We start from the raw sequence: 15,313 nt of genomic DNA, 5'->3' as shown, positions 1-15,313 counted from the left end.
CTTAGTGATTGGTGAATACAGTACCTACTGTTGGAGTGCTATAAACTCAGTTACGGTTCCTAGATACTGTAATATGTACCCCAAAAGAATTTGCAACCTTTCAGCAGCCAATGTTACCAAATGAAAAAGTTGTGGTACCACTATCAGCAAGTGTCTAAGAGACAATGGTCTAACGAGGTTGATTCCACTATTCCAGTACAGGAATCAACACAAGTTTCAATAGCTAATTATTACACACAACAAGAGCACAGAGTAAAACCAAGGCTTTACTACATCCCCTTAGTCTAAAGTTCTAAACCACAGCTTATCCGATGGAAAACATAATAACTCAGTGTTGAGGCACCTGAAATAACTACCATAAAACTGATTGTAAACAATTGCAAGCTCACAGAATTCTGAAAAATAATTAGAAGGGTGTTCACGTCTTTTTTTCAAGAACTGCTGCTCATGATGCTACAGCCTACAGGTCCATTTTTGCTAATCAGAAGGCTTCACAGGACCACGCATGCAAAGTTCAAAACTTTTCAATGACACCATTGCATTTGAATTCCTAGCCTAATTTTGCTACCGATAGTAATTGTTTAGTTTCCCTAATCATTAACCAATGCCCTCATTGTAAGCATTATGCAAAGAAACTGAACCACAAATGTTAACTATCTCATCATGAATGGTTAGGCTATGTAGGGACCAAAACCAGAATCTAACTAGAGAGTCAAGACCAGAGAAAGATAGGGGAAAATTTTCTCCAAAATTCCAAAAGAAAATTGTCTCCAAAACATTTTAATCGATTAAAAAGGTCAATATGCGTAGTTTACCTGATTTTCTAGTTGTGTCCCAGCAGCAGACTGTTCCCTTTTGCTCTTCGTTAACTTGTGACCTATCACTAGTTGACTCCCTTAGAATAGATCCAGTAGAGGATCCTGGAACCACGAGATTCATTCCAGGATTAGCTTCTAGAAAATTTTTAATTAACATTGCTTGGATGCTTTATATGAACTCTTCGGGAATTGTGTATCCTGAAGCTTTGCCTCTTTTCTTTAAATCACTCTTGGTCACAACTTTCCCAAAAAGACGTACACGTCCATTGTGCTCGGCTTTTTTATCACTTCGTAGTAAGGATCTGCATTTTTCTGTCCTTCTTCATGTCTTGAGACAGTAACGCCTCCATTTGTACCTGGCCATGAACCATTATAAGTTTACACATAGCATAGCTATTCACGGAAGTAAGGATATAATAATATAAACTCACAATATTATCTTTCGTTTTCTTGAAACTTGTTTTGTATGTCTTCTTAGGATTTCTTGACCTGGATGCTTTGTAGACCTTTTCTTGGGAAGGTTCTTTCTTATTCGGGTCCTCTTGTTGATATTAAAATATTGATATGATATTAGATGCTTATATAGTTCAATGAATTCGACCATGTCAACATAGAAGTAGATAACATAACAACAATTATATAGTTGCAAACTTAAGATTTTAGTGAAAATGAGTTACAAAAATACTTACCAATTTTTGACGTAACAAGGCATATGATTTTGGAACCATTGTGTGCATATCCTGGAGCATTTGACGATTCGTTTTGTTGGTCTCACTTTATTCCTACGAAATTGGTTTTTTCCCCCCTTAACTCATGTTATATGCAAGAAAGTATGCAACTGAACTGAGAGTTTAAATGAAAAGCAGAAATAATATAATGACTAATGACATGCTTACCAAAATAAAATTAGTAGAAGGAAAATGAAAAGCCTTGCAGTACCTTAGTCGTCGTTAAATTCCAGTAGTTCAAGAGATCTTCGAAATTTGTTTTTGGAATGGTTTTCGGAGGGTTTTCCAGTCTTTCTTCGTCAGTATCAAATGCATAGTAATATTTCTGTTTCATTCTACATTTATGGATACGCCATGCATAGTTAACAGTTTCCATTACCCACTTTCTTCCTACTTCAGGTACCAAGTATTTCTCCTAAACCAGAAAAATATATGCATAAGTAGTAGAATTTCAATCGAACTGCCTAGTTGGGATAAATGATTATTTCAGTGAGAAACAAACCTGGAAATATTCCCATATGTTATCATGTGTGGGAAGACTTGGCCAATTAAGAAAACTAAGAGGGGCTAACTCATAATTTTTAGCCACAGTTCCCAAAAACCGAGTAAATTCTTCAACAATTTCATCATCAGGCCCTACTGGTTGCCCAAACTTATTCAGAATAAGGTAAGGGCGTTCGTCCATTTTACGGGCATGTACCTTCACCAATTTTGTCGGCCCACGATGCTTCTTGATTGTAGGAGCTATTATAAGGACAAAAGGAAGTAGTATCAATGTAAAAGTTACAAGGATATGGACGTTTCTTATTTACAATGCAGTAGCTAAAAAGGAAAAAGTTGTAATATATATATATATATATATATATATATATATATATATATATATATATATATATATATATATATATATATATATATATATATATATATATATATATATAATATATATATATAAACTAAATCATACCTTCGATGTGGACTTCAGTTATTTGTTGAGATTCATTTTCTCGTAAAGCTACGGTTCTACCATCCATTACTACATTTTCAGCATCCCTAAGTTATGGTTGAATTTCAAGCCCTTGTCCATTTGCATTAGTGGATGTAACCTCATATTCATATGACACTTCATGGTTGGAAGGACTTTCTAATTCATAGTCGTGAATCATATTTCTTGATTGTTTTTTTCGTAACTCACGGAATGCAGACAATGACCCTAGACGACAATATGCCTTTTGTTGTTGCTTCTTCTATAACCGGACTGACTGTTTTTCAGGTTGGTTATTTCTGTGTTGCTGAATTTTCTGTTGAACCTTACTCATTGGATGGACTGTATTATGATCATCAATGTTTTGCAAGTTCTTTCCAAATATCAGTGTGCGATGTTGCCTTTTGGCACATTGTTCTTCTGAGAGTTGCAATTCTGGAAGTTGCTCTGCATTATGATTTTCTGAAGGTTGTTGTTATGTTTTGTGCTTGATAAATGCAGCCATAGGACCAGACTTTTCTCTAAAGACCTGCAAATACCAATAACGATTCTTCAACTGATTTATCAAGTCTCAAAATAAATTTAAACAATCTAACTGGTGGAGCTATGAACCTTCACATAGTGCAAGTTGGAGTGTTAAGTGTAGCATGATTAATACTTGGAGTGCGATAAACTAGTGATGGCTTCCATGAACAGGAACTATGTTGACATGGATGAGTATCCTGTCACCACTGAGCTCCAGGTCTGCACTTTAATCTAGGATCAAGTCATGTCACCCATGTGTTAATTTTTAGAGGGATCGAATTCCATGGTTTCCGTCTGATTATCTTAACACTAGCTAGTTTCTTTGGTCAACTTTAACAACATAAACCAAGTTTTAAACCAAACATGTTATTCTCCACAATAAAAATCATGAATATTTCAGATGCTTAACAATCATTTTAGAACTCAAATAAGGCTAATATCTCAACTTTAACTCGAATATTTCAAAGTCATGAATATTTCAGATGCTTAACAACCATGTTGTTCTCCACAGTCAAAGTCAAAGTCATTATTTTTATTAAATAAAAAAGGAAATTAGCAGTAAAAGGTATCTACTAAAATTAGCTGATGGAAGTTTTTTGGTCAAAAGCCAAAGATCTATTGTTCTGTTGGGTAGGCTTGTACTTTAGAAGTGAAGATTGAAAAATCTTTTCAACTAAGATCACTATTCTCATTAATTAGTTGTGTGATTTGAGTCTAAACTTGTCTTAAGATACATAGAATGAAGGACAACTAGGGCCATTAGGCCATTGAAAATAAGAACATTTTTGGAAAAAGAAACCGATTTTAACAAATGTAACTTTTATCTTTGATGCTTGTGAATACTTTATAAGTACTATTCTTCACCTATGATTGAAAATAAATTATTACTGAAAATCCTTGTAATTTTATGATGTATACTCACAGGATTGTATTCAGCCTTCCTTCTCTAAACATTCCCCGATTACTGTAATACACTTAGTGCCATATGTATTTCATATTTAGTGCATTCCTATTTCCACACACACACACATAACCCCCCAAAACCTTGGGTGCATACTGTATACTTACATGTCCGGTTAGTTTTCAATTCATAAATTCGGATTTGTTGCAGGTCAGTTTTCAATTCAACAATAAAACATGTAAGGATTCCAATGTACTTTAACAACATAAACCAAGTTTTAATACACTCATGTAAGCAGAATAGGTGTGTGAACATGACTGATTATTGATATTTTGCATTTTAACAAATATAGAAGATAATTTAAAAATCAGTTAACTCACGGACCTTGCGTGCAATATTTTTGGTAACCACCTCAGTAAAACATGGCAGCTGTAAAGAAGATGACCTTCCATTATTTTTAGCAGTCGCACGAACCTGCAAAAAAGGTACACATCGACCTATATTGTTAACAATAATAGCACGTAGAGAAATAAAGAGAGTACATACAGAAAATTTAACATATTGTAGGCTCCTAACACATGACATACAATTTTGCATTTATATGATACTGACCTTGGAGTTTCTTTTTACATTCCCATAACTGAATTCATCCTCACTACCCTCATTCTCCGGCATGTACTCATCATCGCCATCTTTATCTGAAAGCCCTTGGTTATCATCCCATGTGTTAATTGCAACAATAGTATTCGCGAATGCCTTGGATTTATCATATATCTACGTTGCCAAACTTCCTCTTCCTTGAGCTGCCATGAACTCTGCATTGCGTTTCAACTTCTCTAGTCTTAGCCTTTCGTAATCTGGTAACACGTTCTTTTGGAGGATAGATTTAGATTTAATCCCCTTCATCTGCAATTGTAGAAAAAAATTATACAATTAAGAATCATTATATATTAAAAACCATGATAAAAAAAATAAACTCAACATATCAACAACAGTGTGGACTGTGGAGGCCCTACCAGGGATTTCCATAGGAAAACCCTTTTTCAAGCGTGAAATTTAAATATATAGAGTTTTCAAGTTCAAGCTATCGGCTACTAACTTACAAAACTTGAAAAGTTTAAGCTCACTTTTTCGAGGCAATTGTGCAATTACTTCTAAAAAATAGCACAGATGTTGTACGTATCTGGTACAAACTTTAGAAAAATGCCATATAAGGTACCAATATTAAAACAGTAGTCCTACCCTATCTGCAAATTAAGAGCAGCAGTCCTAGCAGATGGTATATCAAGAGTACACAATTCAACACCTTTTAACATTTAACAACAACAACACAATGCTTAAGATGGATTAAGATCCAATATAATCTTAATTACTTTTGAAAAGTTCATATAACTGATTCCCAGGCTAAAGGGAAAAAATAAATTTTAGGGGTGTTTTGACAATGAGAACTAGGAAAGAAAGCTCAATGTAACTTTGAAAAAAATGGTTGAATTTGATTTGGCAAGAAGAGAATCAAACAATCAGGTTTCTGAACTTACACGAACCTATGGAGTTGGCTTGCTAGATCTTACATATCTTCATAACTTAAATATTAAGGTAAAGTATAGCTACATTTACACAAAAAGTTTATGTTTGAATGAGTAAATCCAACACTGGAGCTTACATAGATCAACAACAATGATTCTATTCAATTTAGGAAAGAAACAAACATGCATGTCAAAAGATTAGGAACAATTAATCAAATCCCTACTTCATTTATACCCAAAATCACAGTATCTTATAACTGAAATAAAACCAACAGCAGAAATATGACAAAGCTAATTTAAAATAATGTGATTTGCAACAAAAGTCAGCAGAAAGCAATGACATCCAAAGAAACAACGAAATTATGAATATAACACAAGAAATTCTCAAATGCTTACAAACTACTCTATACATTTCTTTTCTTTGTGTATCAAATAGTTACAGTAATCAGTATCAACAATTGCTCCTCAACACAGTACATTGATGTTCCCTACTTCCCTAAACCAGTAATCAACAACAACCACCATTGATTTCGACTTTCAACACTACTCCCTCTACATCATTCACCAAATTCTCTTCATTACAGCTAACACAACATCTAACAACAAACTTAGGGCACATAAAAACTTAGCAAAACAGAAAACATAAATATTCGAAAAGTCGAATTGATCTAAATCAAACCAAAAATCAGATTCTCCAAGAAATATAAGGTATCAATTCTCAGTAACAGATAAATTGTGCTTACACCAGTAAATCAAGAACCGCCATCATCAAGCAAGTGCAAGAAAAACTCGAGCACTTACATCTGTAGGGGAATACAGTTAAACATACATAACATGTGCGGAACATCCCCAAAGCCAGGAAACATGTATAAAGCACAGATTAAGCATACTTACATTTGAAGCGTGTTTTCCCGAGTATAGTATCAACGAACACGAACAAAGAACTCCACTTGTCGTTCCTCTATTTGGTTCAACGGCACGTTCAGATCCATCTTGATTATTGTAGCTTAAACAACATACAAGATATTTTATTTTTCGGGATGAACAGTTTTTGGGTAGAGAGAAAAACTGAACAACATTCTTTTGGAATTAGGTTTAGGTTAGTGGAAAAACTGATTGTGTGATTTGGGAAAAATATAACCTAATTGTTATATTAAGTGTAACCGGCCGAGACCAAGGGGCCTTGACCGGCCACACTCCACACACTCGCGCACAGCCCACGCACAACACATACACTGCAGGCCGAAGCCCACAGCGCAGCCGAGCAGCATGGGCCATGGGCCTTGCTTTGCTCGCTACTGTGTTGCTGCGCCTTTGTGCGCGCTGCCACGCCCAAGCGGGCTGGCTTGCTTGCTGCGTTACGAGTTCGCAGGCTCGTTGGGCCTTGCGCGCATGCGCGCTTGGCTCGACGGGCCGGCAACTCCAATGCATCTCGTATTCGCGACGAACGCCTTACGGCTATTATTTATCGTATCGTACACGACTTATCACCGTCGTACGATACGATTATTCGTTTCGCCCAGCTTACGAATATTCGCGATACGATATACGATTCCGATGCAAGGTCGTATCGTATAATACGTTTTTCCAAACTAATTCCCGAAAAGCTATTACATGAATTTCCGATTCATTTAATCCATTGATCTGTTACATGTCATTGATGTGACCTTATAGGTTCAGTCAAGAGTAAGTTGTGAGCCTAATATAGATTAGAACTCACTGATCGTAAGCATTGCTCTAGCTAGCTGTTCCGATCACTTGATCTTACTGAATTAATTATTCGCAATTAATCTGAACCTTGGTATTAGACTTAATGCACCTTGGGTGAAGGACATATTTCCTTCAGTCTCCCACTTGTCATTCAGACAAGTGTGCATTCACATTCCTTTGTCGCTTAGTGTTACTTGATGAACATAAGGTAAGATCTAAGCCATCCTTATTAGGTCCAGAAGTGTTTCTCGGATTACAGAGCTCCACTGTTAAACTTTTACAGAAGGTTAAGCCTTAACCATTCTGAGCATGGCCATGCATTTTCACAGTATCTAACTCTCCGAGAGGCCTTGTTACACAACAACACCATATCCTATCAAAGATAGGAGGACAATCCATTCTTCCAATCTATGAACACTCACTTTGATTCATAGTAAGCCCAATAATTTCTTTTATAGCCTCCTTTTACGATGCGACGTTTAGCTAGAATTAGAGCGAACTAATTCTCAAACGAGCAGACATAATCACTCATGTTCTGAGGAATGGTTCTAATCACCATTAATGAGAACTACTTATGACATGACTTTAATCTCTTAAAGTTTTTTCATGGTCAATCCGATACAAGATCCAATAAGTATCTATGCAAAAGATTCTGACATCCAGTCAATCTAGTTCAAGAAACCGAACTACAAATCTACTTGCAATCTAATCTTCATTAGTCATTGGTCGTCCACCTTTCAATGACCTGGATTAGGGATCCTTTGTGACTTCAATATTCAAGTTCACTTATGGGTGTTTCTTTGTCGAAGAATCCATCTTGACATCCCATTTGAATGTTTTGAATCACTTGGACTTCATCATTTAATACTAAACCAAGATTAAATGATCTATGAAACGTAATTTCATAAATGATAAATATTTAAACCAAATGCTTACCAATTTGTGGGCCTCTAACCAAAAATCAAGCATTTAATGTTTTACTAATATAGGCCTTTCACCCAATACTTAAAACATTCATGGAATTCAAACTTGATTCCATTTCTGCATATGAATGTTGTGTCTCATTCAATGCAGAGGTTTAGTTTATCATACTTTGCTATTCTTAGCATCCTTTCTATCGAAATCCTTTCGATGTAAGATGAAAAGATCTTTGAATATGTTTATAGAATGATGTAGTCTTTCATTGCTGTTAGAATGATTTTCATATTCAAAATAGAAAATTATCCAGATAGAAGACTTGTGATCAACCTGAGTTCATTGAAGAACTCCCACTAGAAACAATTCCCTCTCATTGCTTCTTAGGCAATAATGAATTCATTTCAATTATGTAGAATTTCAAATGATGTTATCCTTTTGGAATACTCCAACCGGTTCACAAAGATGTGGGAGATACATCTTTCAACTGAGAACTTTGGAAAATAATCATTGATTCAGTGTCCCATGCATCACATATTGTTTAGAACCTATGTTACCACCTTTTAATCACGACGCCTAATTTCCCGTGTATGTTTGTGGTTTGCCTAACAACAAGATTCAACTTTTGATTAGGCAAATGCATGTAGCATCAAAACTTTACTTCATCTTCACTTCCTCTTATCAAGTGCTCATCCTACATATCCAAATGTGTTGGATGTTCTTGATATTGTTTTAATGATCTTTGATCCAGATCAATAGAGATTGGTATAAACTCGTCAGGATCCAATGTTTACGAGTTATCTTGGCGATCTATATATCACATCATACATGATTGATTGTAATGCAAAAACCATTCGTATTTTAAAATCTATCCATGTAACTTTTAGCTTTATTCTGTTTCAAATGATACTGAATCTTGCTAAAAATCTTTGCATTGCCATGTGGTATAAGGTGAAGGCACCTCTTCAAGGTCCTTCATGCTTAACTTTAGTGATAACAGCCTAGCTTTATACTAAGTTAAAGCATTCATTACTTAGACTTACTCATATGGGTTGAGAGTCTCTTTTGAGTCTCTCAATGTTTAATTTAGTAATTACTTTTACAGAATCCAAACAACGCTTTAGATCTTATCCAATAGATCTTTTAACCCAGTATGTTCTAAATTTCGCCATGGTTCTAATATTGACAAATACTTTCAAATCTAACCATTTAGAGTTTGAATGTCAAATGTATCTAATATATAGAACCAATAAATTTAACTTAGCTCCCACTAAAGTCCTCATCTACAAGATGATCCATGTTTTCATAAAGCTATGATTGCTCAATAGCCTTGTTGAAAAATATGGTCCAATTCCCACTTGCACTCTTTAATCTACGAATAGATTTCTTAAGATTGCTCTTTTATCTAGCATCCAAAACTTTTACATTGTGTGATGTACACATTTCCTTTCTACAAGTCCAATTGAGGAAGGTGTTTCGTTTTCCAATTGCCATATTGCCATATGCAATGATTGCTAGATTTATCCAAAATAGTTCAAGCATTCCGACTTGGTGAAAAAGATTTCAACATTATTAACGTCGTGAAGTTGTTTATAATCTTTAACCACCAATCTAGCTTTTATTTTGTATGTGTATACAATATCATCTTTGTCTGTTTTGAAAACATGTTTGCAACCAATGGAAGTGAACCCTTTAAGCAAATCAACCTTGTATGTTTAGAAAACATGTTTGCAACTAATGGGAGTGAACCCTTTATGCAAATCAATCAAATCATAGCTTTGATTCTTTAAGATGAAGATACTTCGGATAAAATGGCCTCAAACCATTTTGTATGGCCTCGAACCATACTTATGTTTCTGATGGCCTCAAACCATACTTGTGTTTCTGATGGCCTCAACCCATACTTGGGAATTTTTAATTCGTCGTAGCTAACCAGTAACTCGTATGTTCTTGAAGCACTTCCAAAGTCTTCATAGTTTTCATTCCTCAAGATATCTATGTATCTATCTTGGTTGAATTGTGTTCCTTATACGATTTACCTAGGTATTGAACATCAAACATTAGTGTCTATAAAGACATTACTCAAGTCCTTTGAGTATTAGGATGCTCTTGAAGCACTTTCAAAGTCTTCCTGAAGCTCTTCCAAAGGCTTCTAAGTACGGAGCTTTTCCAAAGACTCCTAAGTATCCTACATGTGTTTGTTGCTTGACTCGAAGTTCTTTTGAGGTCACTTCGAGGTAATTTTTCTCCCACTTGCCTTTTTGGAAATATGATGGTTTCCTAAAATACATTATCTAGAGCAACATCCATATGTTCTCAGATTTGTGGTAGAATCAATACCTTTTGTTTCTATGAGTCGCTCATAAAGAAACATATATCTATTCATGAGTTTGTTTGATGTAAACACTAACTCCCACTAGGTTTGACAACCCTAGATATATATGTACCTAAAAGATGTACTGAACCAAAGTTCAATCCTTATGACATATTATCCTTAGCTTTGACAACTTTGTTTAGTGTGATAGTCACTTGAGAGTATCATTTAGAAACTATATAGGAAAATAGTCGTGATTATCGTTAATCGAATAGATTCCGATTTCTCCATTTGGACATACCATATTCTTATGGAGCTTCGATTGTTATATTGCCATATAAACAATCTAGATAATCTTTCTTGGCTCATGTAAACATCACCTTGACCCAGCCTAGATGTTCCAAAATTCTTGCCAAGTTGATTTTATACCCTTTTGTGAATCGCATTGAAGCATTTCACATATTTCACGTTGAGTAAATATAGCCATATTTTCTCAAATTCTTGTGAAATAGGTAAGTCATAAAATCCATCTTTGGCCCATGAACATAATTGTCTAGACTCTCTTAACAATAGTCCATTTCGATGTCATGTTCAACAAGCAAGACCCACGTGTCTTAATTAACCAACTTTCAGAAATCCATGCCATGGAATCTTAGAATGTTGTCTTGTTGATATGGTCGTATGACATTGCCAAAGATATGTGAAACACAAATCAAAATGTTTGATTTGAACCTTCTGAAGTTTGAGTGTGAAGAGATTCGTTTGTTTATTAATCAATCATATGACTCAACCCTTAAATGACCATTTCATTCAAATAAACACTCAACGAATATTTTTATTTACTTTGAATGTGAGTCTTTCCGTTGTCCAAACATAAATTGATTATGATGATTAATGGAATATAATACCATTAAGTTCCAGCCTTTAGAATGACTTTAAAACAAACATGATGACCCTACAATTAATGTAACCCAACTTTGCTTCATTTCCCATTTGTAGGTCAATAACCAGACTTAGCTCCCGGAATTTGAGTTCTTACAAGAGTTAGAACCTCAAGCGGTAATCTAATACCATAGGAGTTTATTTACTAACTCGTTTCTCTTTAACACAAACTTTTAGGTAGAAATTGAATCTTTGAATTCATTTCTTTTGTTCCCCTTTTCTTTCCTTTCTAGCACGTTTTGTTATAGTCCTAAAGATTTTACTTTGTGCTTGATCTTCTTACTTTGTTATGCTTACAAAGTCCCTTTCTTTTATTCACTTTGAATGACCGCATCCAATGAGTCTAGTTCATTATCGAATCAAAAGAAAATTGGTTGTTAACCATTGGTTATACATGAGTCTTTAACTCAATACTTCATTATTCCAAAACTACCCAGTATTCTGAATATATGAGGTTCAATTGGTCTACCATTCAAATTTTAGTTTGAAAACAACCATGAATATCACTATAAGAAAACAGCATTCAAGATATGCTCTCACTCTTCTTTTCTTTGAGAATCGCTCTCAAAATTAGTTACCAATCGATCGAGGAAATATCGCAGTTATATTGTCTGAACGCAATAAGGTTGAAGATTTACGATTCTACAGAATGAACTAGCAAAGAAAACATTTATCACACTTTAATAACTTGAAATAAAAGAATTCATGCAATCATCAAAGTTATTAAACATTTCATTCATGAAAAAGCAAAAACATGGTCAAAAAAATGAATGAAACGATTCCAAGACCCTAAAAGTCCTAAATCCTCAAGCAGTTTTGGCATGTCTTAAGTATTTTAAGATTCTAGGTAAGCAAAACATATTGCTATTAATCTCCAAATTATTCTTGGTTAATAAATTAATACCATAATTTATCCCATTGCCACAACATAATGCCATTGTTGTTTGAGTTGAAACCACAATCAACGTGCCCCTTTGGGACGTCTTACCATCTAAGTCAACTAATATAGCACCTCGCTTTGGCGTAAACCTACTACGTTATATCCTTAGATTTTTTTAAGTGCTTGATTTGGAAGGAAACTTTTGAACTCAATATTACTTTGGACCTAGTTGTTTCTATGTTGGTTCGATTATTTAGTGAACTAAATCTAATCGGGAATGCAAACAACGTATTCATGCATAATATACATTCATTCAATATATAAAAGCATAAATAAACTTGGTGAACCAGTATGGCCAAAAACTCTTGTCTTGAAGCATCCAATCTTCTTCACCATCTTGTTAGCTTGGCATCATCTTGAATCTTCATTCAACGCTAACTTAAAGTTCTAAACTAGAAATACTTGAAATAATAAAATTACATCAAAATTTCAATGGTTCGTTGACCATTTTAAAACTTTACATTCAAAGATAAAACGGTTCGCATACCGTATTTAACTATCCTAGATTGGCCATACTAGTCACTTGGAGTACCTTCATTACATAAAATATATATATTCTATGCATTCACCCATTCGTATGCTAAAACGAATGGTCCATATAATTACGCAAGTATTTACGTGAATTATTTAAAATTCACGTTCACATAAACGCGTCCTAAAAGATTTATCAATTTCCAAATTATTAATCCTTAGAATTTATTCTAATTAAAATTTAATTTAATTAAAATAATGCGACCTACGAAAAATAATTAAAATAAGGAAAATTTGACATAAATAATCCCACCTTTCACTCATCTTCTCAAAATAATCCAAACTTTGGATTATTTTAGAATAATCCAAACTTTAGGGGTTTCCTTCTCAAAATAATCTAAACTATCAATTTGCCTATGTACAATAGACCCAAAATGGATTAGTAAAGACAAGAAAAAAAGAATTCGGATTATTTTGAGAAGGTAACCCCTAAAGTTTGGATTATTATAAAATAATTAAAAGTTGGGATTATTTTTAGAAGATGCGTGAAAGTTGGGATTATTTATGCCAATTTTTCCTTAAAATAATTATTTCATTTTAATTTCATTAAGCGGTTCCCACTCAAACCAATAATTATTCCGGATAATTAATTATTTAAATATTAAGTTAAACTCACGGCCCGGGCCAAGTTAAATAAAATAATTATTAATTATCCCGTTAGCCAATTTTAATGCAAACATAAATTTTCAAGCCCAACGAAAACAAAAAAATTTGTTTAAGTGCAATGCGGGCTAGGCTTGCGCCCAGCCCAGCAATGCTCGCTGCTATGTGGCCTACGAGGCACACGAGCGTGCGTCCATGCCCCCGCAGCCAGCGCGCACACATACCACATCATGTCGCTGCCCGTGCTGCGGTTGTGCTCGACGCTGCGCGCAAGGCAAGGCAGCCTTGCCCCTTGCTTGCTCGCAGCTCGCAAGCCATGGATCGCCTGCCTTGCTTGCGCTCTTACGCGCCCAGCGCGCGCGGCACGCAGCATGCTTGCTGCTGCTCGCGTTATTGTGACTCGGCAGAGGTGAGATAGCCCGCATGGCTACGACGAGCCACACGTCCACACACACCCTCGTGTTCGTGCCTTTGGTTCGTGCCTATCGACCAACTTATTAAAAAAAAATCACAAACAAATTTGCATTAAGTTATTTCTCACAAAATTTACGATTTTTATTTTCAAAAAATAACGACTTTACGATTTAATTAATTTTTAACAACAATCCAATTTTGTTAAATTTATTAAATCTAGGCTAACTTAATTCATATTTTAAGAACGAACAATTTCAACTAAAAATTTGAACTTTTATATAATCGAATCTAAAACTTTAAATCGTTCTAAACATTTAAATTTCAGATTTTTACGAATTTGGTTTAAGTGTTGATTAAAATTAACGAATCTAATCAAAATTTTAATCCAATAATTTTTAAAATCTCCACTTTACATGAAATTATTTTCCCTTTCCCAATTAACCAAATTTCCAAATCCAAATTATTTGAAAAATCTATTAGCGATCTAAAATTTACGAATTTGGGGAAAGTAGAATTAGGGTTTATACTTAACAAAAATGGCCGAAATTTTTACCATAATTCTATAATATACCTAACAGCATTTTGTTAAAATTTCTATCAATTCCGAGTAATTTAGATCGACCAATTAATTGAAAAACTTTCCAAATTTGTTAATTTTAATACGAAAATTAACCAAAACGCCCAAAAACACAGACTTCGAGGCCTGTTTTTGCAATTCCGTTCTCATGACTTGATCTTAGAAAATCGTTTTCAATCAGATTAGGGTCAGAAAAGTCGAAAATACGAATTTTTTTGAATTCAGAACCAATTACACGATTCATCCAATAATCCATAATAATTCGAAAAAATTCAATAAAAATTCCAAAAAATTCGACAACAGCAAAAAAAAAAAATCATGCTAAAAAATTCTTTGAATACATAAGGCTCATGATACCACTGTAGGGGAATACAGTTAAACATACATAACATGTGCGGAACATCCCCAAAGCCAGGAAACATGTATAAAGCACAGATTAAGCATACTTACATTTGAAGTGTGTTTTCCCGAGTATAGTATCAACGAACACGAACAAAGAACTCCACTTGTCGTTCCTCTATTTGGTTCACCGACACGTTCAGATCCGTCTTGATTATTGTAGCTTAGACAACGTACAAGGTATTTTGCTTTTCGGGATGAACAGTTTTTGGGTAGAGAGAAAAACTGAACAACGTTCTTTTGGAATTAAGTTTAGGTTACTGGAAAAACTGATTGTGTTATTTGGGAAAAATATAACCTAATTGTTATGTTAAGTGTAACCGGCCAAGACCAAGGGGCCTTGACTGGCCACACTCCACACACTCGCGCACAGCCCGCGCACAACACATGCACTGCAGGCCGAAGCCCACAGCGCAGCCGAGCAGCATGGGCCGTGGGCCTTGCTTTGCTCGTTGCTGTGTTGATGCACCTTTGTGCGCGCTTCC

This window comes from Spinacia oleracea, chromosome 1, assembly GCF_020520425.1.
Source record: "Spinacia oleracea cultivar Varoflay chromosome 1, BTI_SOV_V1, whole genome shotgun sequence".
Taxonomy (NCBI): domain Eukaryota; kingdom Viridiplantae; phylum Streptophyta; class Magnoliopsida; order Caryophyllales; family Amaranthaceae; genus Spinacia; species Spinacia oleracea.
The sequence above is the reverse complement of the archived record's forward strand: the minus strand, read 5'-3'. Positions refer to the sequence as shown.